Consider the following 5971-nt stretch of genomic DNA (forward strand, 5'->3'; position numbering starts at 1 on the left):
TAATATAGTCACAGGTTTTAGGGATGAGGATGTGGACCTCTTTGGGAGGGTATTATTCTGTGTACCGCAGTATGTTTTCAAGTTCACTAATCTTTTTTCTGCATTGTCTAGTTTGTCAGTAATTCCATCTAGTGTATTTTTTTATCTCAGGATTTTTATTTCTAGTTCAATTTGGGTATTTTTATATCCTCCATGTCTCTACTTAACACCTGTTAGTAGTATTAACATTCAGTACACTTAATGTTCTGTCACCTTCAAATTCATATTTTGAAGCGCTAATCTCCATTGTGATAGTATTTGGAGGGTGGGGCCTTCGAGAGGCTGGCAGATTCCCCTTTCTGTCAAGTTTCAGGGGAATCACTGCAGCACTGATGACTTTTTCTAGGGCATCACCAGCAAGACCATCTAGGGCCTTACAAAGGTAGTTAGATGCCATGTTCTTCAAATATTGTGGATTTCCTCACATACAGATGAATCTTCTGGGCATATCACCTCTGCTTCTTTATGTGAATGTGAAGGATGTTTGTTTATATATTAAAGGATCTTGAAGATCTGACTGATAGTCTTTCTCTCCATGGGACAGGAATTCTCATAGTAGAGGGATAGGTTTGCTGTTGAGGATGTTTAGTATCTGAAGAGAGGTTTAATTGGACAAGTAAATTTTCTCCTAACTTTTGTAGACTAATAGAATATGATTAAGTGGTAGCCCTAGATGAGATTTTGAAGGTCATTTGCAGTAGTCTCCCAGTAAAAGATGCAGGTAAGGAATCCAAATTCCAGAAAGGTTAGATGTTTTGTCAAAGGTCATGCAGCTGTTTGGTGGCTTTACTATGAATATAAAAATATAATTGTTTTACAATTTGCATCCTGCTAAGTTATGGGTCTGATAGACTAGGAGCTGACATATTAGATTACCAATAGCCACAGATGAACTGAAATTTTTACTAGAATAGATGATGTCTAATTAATAAAGCTTTATCTTTGTGTTTCAGGACTAAAAACTGAAAATTGTGTTGAGAACCTAGGTAAGATATGCTTTAGAGTATTGTCTCTGTAATGAGAATTTTATCAGTGTTATTTCTCACAGGTCTGGGTTAGAGCCACCCCACCACTGGACTGTCCCACTGTCAGCCATTATTTTCTCAAGGCTAAATTGTGCTAATGCTCCTACATTATCAGGTGGAGAGCCCAGGAGCCTCCACTGCTTGCTTACCCTCTTGCGGCCCCCAGCCTTGCCTATGGATGTTTTCCCAAACATTGCATTGCCCTGGGCATGCAGGGAACATGCCACTCTCACCTTAGCCTGTCTTTACAAGAGCTTAAATACTCCTGAATGTCCCTACATCTTTAGCCATTTCCCACATGGCTCCTTTGAGCTCCTAAGAGCTATGTTCCTATTCCTGTGTTTTATATAATAGGAAATAACATTTGGGAGACTAATGGAAGAATGAAGTGAATATGGTTCAAGGTGGAGAGGACAGGATGACAGAATGCTAATACAGTCTATTTCACCTTCCTCAGGGAAAAATAGGAGGATGTAACAAAAATCATCTTTCTTAGAGCACTGTGGGAAAGACTTGGGAAGGTAGACAGAAAATTCTAACAGTATTCAGGAACAGCATTATCAAATAGTCCCAAAATTTCAACCAAAGTTACCAGTTGTCATCATTGGAGTGATGCATGCTGTGGATGAATTTTTTTGAAGATAACCTTATTAAAAAGTTTGAAAAGAAAGGTCAATTTCTAGCTGTCTTCTTGGCTAGCTTTTCTATGAATTCTTCTTCATGTAATTAAAATGAATTTATGTCCATTTGTCTTGGATTAAAATTTTGTATTTCTTATAATAACCATATTATATGTATCTTAAATGTAAGCCAACTCAAATCTTTATTATTAGTAAGCATTTAAAAGTGGACCGAACCTGATATTCACATCTGAGCATAGTACTATGTAATGAAAATATATTTGTATTTCAGATTATTTTCAACCCATCTATGTCTACAACCCTGGTGAGTATGCTCTAATTTTTAAAAATAATCCTTACATGGGTGTTTAATAGCTCTTTCAATTAAAAACTGTTTTGCAAATTTAGCTCTTAGCTGAAGAAAAGGAGTACTTTGCAGATATAAAACAGTAACTTGGCAGATATGAGGAAGGTGAAAAATCCAAAAAAACCTATTCTGGGGAGATTTATCTCCCTCAAATGGGAGAGTTGGCTCTATAGAGATCTGAACAATATGGTGACATTCTGGGGAGTAAGGGTGGTAGAACCCAAAGAGCCAATGACTCTTGTCATTGACATTAGTCTGTGTGACCCCACATATTCAGATGAAAATAGAAAACTCAGCATGTTTGCATGTCTCAAATATGCTGATGTTTAACGTTTAAAATATCTGGGTGATTAGATGCTGTTATTTTTAAGTTTCCACTTATGGAGATAATGGCCCAAATTATTTCTTTGCGTTTAAGCTCCTATTATGTCTTTGGCCCGTGTAGCTACAATCAGTTTTCCCTTGTTAAAGAGAGAAAAGGATCCAGCCTTTCTTAAATACTATATGTTTGGGAAGATACTTCCTGTCCTGATAGAAGTCAAGCATTTCATGCCCCTAAGGACTTGCTTAACAATCACTCTTCTTCTTGGCCCACTGCAACCACAAGTTCTACTGATAACTTCACAGGGACCTCAGCTAATTCTTCAAAATAGATTTTTTTGGGAGGGGGGCTTCTTGAGATTGCCAGGAGACTAGCTATACAGAATGTGATGTTTTTTTCTGAATAGAAAGGTCCAGAAGAAGGTTTCAGCCTATTAGCCAAAGTATATTTAGACTCTGACACTTAAATTCAGTAGCAGTAGTTTACTGGACATACCAAGTGGTTCTTTATGGCCATATTACTTAAAAATAGTTTTGCTATAGTTATAGTAACTCCCAATTCTTTTGTTCCATCGTTAAAACTGACTATTTCTTTTTGTGACTTAGGTGATAGAAACCAGAAACTTGAAGACCCTGGTAAGACATTATCATAAACTCTGGGTGCTTACGTTTTGCAAAACAGTTCCCTTTGTGAAATCAGGTAGGCATGGCATGATAAAGAAAAGTGAAAAGAAAGCAGAACCCACCTTAGCTTACTTGTTTGGTATATCAGAGACCCTCCTGGGTTTCGGATAGAATTATTTCTAAAAATGACATAGAAATTCTGTATTTCCTGTCTAACAATCTTTAGGTCATCCCAGCAAATAGAGGAAGATGTGACTAATTATTCCACAAACTCTTGTGACTGAGAGTGTTGAGCAAGAAAAAATACAATTTTAATTTAGGAAAAAAATAGTTTTTTTTCCCTAAACTAAAATGATGATTCTGTATATTTATTTCATCTCCAGCAATCTGAGTATCAGATGCAGTTAGCTATATCCATTTAATTATTTAGTACATTCCAAGGTACAACTTATCCCCAAGTTATTGTTTTTGTTTTATTTTTTAATGATTTAACTCAAATGTCTTCAAGGGTTCTGCAACAGGAACATTCTCATAAAACTGGTGAGATTATAAATTCAAACAACTTTTCTGAAGGGCAATTTGATAGTATGTGTTATTACTCGCCTTTAAAATGTTTATGTGTTTTGGCCTGGTTATAACACTTTCAGATATTTTTGTCAAGGAAATTAGAGATTAACACAAAGGTTTGTGTTCAGAAATGCTTATCACAGTGTTATGGTAGCAAAAATTTAGAAACAACCTTAGTGTCTAAACGTTGGGTATTTAAGTTACCTCTATATTATGAAACACTAAGCAACTTAAAAATAATCATGTTTTTGAAAACATTTAAAGATATAAGATAGGGCAGGCTGGTTGGCTCAGTTGATTAAGTGTGGCCTTGTACCACGAAGGTCAAGGTTTTGGTTCCCGGTACCAGCCAGCCACCCAGAAAAGTAAAAATAAAGATATGAGAGTACTCATAATAAATGATAGGATATAAAACAGTATAGAATATAATACTGACTTTATTAAAAGTATATATGCACACATATATAAAAAAACCCAAATCTTTTTGCTATGTATACGTATGTACACAAAGCAAAAAGATTGAAATGAATTACACCAAAAATGTTACGAATGAATATCTCTGAGATCTGAAATTTTAAATGATTTTTAATTCTTTAAAATTTTCTGTATTTTTCTAAGTTATCTATAATTATGTATTATTTATAATCAGGAAACTTTAAAAAAAATATGACAGCTTTGGGTCAGAATCTTTGGACTAAATCTAAAAAAAAGAAAATCAGTAAGAGATGTTTGCTTAATCTAGGAGAGATCCTGGGTTACTAGCCATAGTCCTTACTATAAATTAGACTCCAGTGGGTTAAATCTTCTCTCCTTTTCCCTTTCACCTTGTCCTTTGCCATTTCTCAAAGCTTTCTGAGTTTTCCATTACAAAAGCCAAATGTAAAGTTAAATTGATTTTCAAGCTGATTGCATTTTTTACTAAATAGTTCTTATTCTCATCCTTAGGAATAAAAAGTCAGGAGCTCACTGCCTTACCTGGTAAATCATCTTTTTTACTTACTCTCTGAAACTAGCTACAAGGTTAGGAGGAGAAATTATTCCTAGGACTAAGAACATCACAGAGCATGGAGAGTTTGAGGAATGATTTAAGCTAGAACAGAGGGACTTCATTTATTAAGTGCTTTGTGTGTTCCATGCAATGAACCAAGCACTTTGTGCAGCATTTCCTGTAATCCTCACTCACTATAAATGAAGACTTGAAGTTCAGAGGGTTTAAGTTAGCCTGCCCAAAGTCATAGAGCTAGTAACTATGAGGGTATTTCAAAACATTCATGGAAAAATGGAATTAAAAGATAGTGAATCTTTCCATGAACTTTTTGAAGACCCTTCATATAATGACAATAGAGCTAAACCAAACAGAAACTTAAACTCAGTACTGTTTTATTTAAAAACCTATGTACTAAAACTGCCTTATGAAGATAAATTTGGAGAGATAGGGGTAAGTATAGACAAAGGGAAGCATTAACATTGCAAAGTAACAGATTAACACTAACAAATATTCATTTCTCCCTTTAGGTATGAAAATCCTTGAACCCACCCAAATACCTGGTAAGACGGCTTTCTGTTTACTCTCTGAGCCCAAGTATGAGGTGAGAAGGATTCCCCAGGCAGTAGAGAGAATATTGTCCTGAGACTATTATTCATGAATGTTTCCCTTACTGACAGCTGCCTGTCAGTCATCTACAAAGATTTAGCCTGGGAAGAGAGTAGAGAAGATGCCTTACCTCTCAGTGTTCATGTGCTCCTGGACCACTGTCCAGGGGCAGGGAAGTTAGCTCTGCTGGGGGCATGGCTGAGGGAAAGGCTGCTGAGACCTGGATTATCAGTTCTGCAGCTAAAGTTGTTCAGTAGCAACCTGAACTTCATGCGCAGGCTGCAGGCTGACTGGTAGCTTGCCTAACATCTCATCATCTGGGGTCTCCAGGTAACAAAACACAGTAGTCTCCTGGCATAGACACACACTCAGTGGGGTGCCATGGAGAAGACTCCTGTAAGCTTGGTGTGGGATTTGCACATTGCAGGTCTATGTAGCCAGAACTTTTAAATAGAAAGCCAGAAACTACAGTGCAGTAGGATTGGTGCTTGTATCTCTTGAACTCATTAGACAAGAATTTGGAAATTGTACTCTCCGAAGCAAACTGCAAGTCACCAGAAACTTCTTTCTCATTTAGGAATGAAAATTTCAGGAACTTTCCCATTACCTGGTAAGCAATGATAGGCGTGCTGGAGGGGAAGATGCCAATTTGGGGGGGATAGACATAACTGTCACCATTAGAGGTGTAGGGAAGCCCAAGTACGTTGTATAAGATCACATAAGTGAGTGCAGGACCCAGGTCTCTTTACTTATGACCCATTGTTCGTTCCTCAATATTTGTGGTTTCCAGTGTATTTACTATGGCAGATTTAAC

General features: G+C 36.6%; 1 long non-coding RNA gene across 1 annotated transcript; it reads left to right on the top strand.

The window, feature by feature from the left end:
* The first annotated feature begins 991 nt into the window (after window positions 1-991).
* Window positions 992-5768, top strand: LOC103583301. Its single transcript, XR_549847.1, has 6 exons — window positions 992-1025; window positions 1977-2009; window positions 2979-3008; window positions 4509-4541; window positions 5079-5111; window positions 5735-5768. It is a non-coding gene; the product is annotated as an uncharacterized LOC103583301 (long non-coding RNA).
* Window positions 5769-5971: the final 203 nt, after the last annotated feature.

The sequence above is a fragment of the Galeopterus variegatus genome, unplaced genomic scaffold (assembly GCF_000696425.1).
Source record: "Galeopterus variegatus unplaced genomic scaffold, G_variegatus-3.0.2 Scaffold21435, whole genome shotgun sequence".
Taxonomy (NCBI): Eukaryota; Metazoa; Chordata; class Mammalia; order Dermoptera; family Cynocephalidae; genus Galeopterus; species Galeopterus variegatus.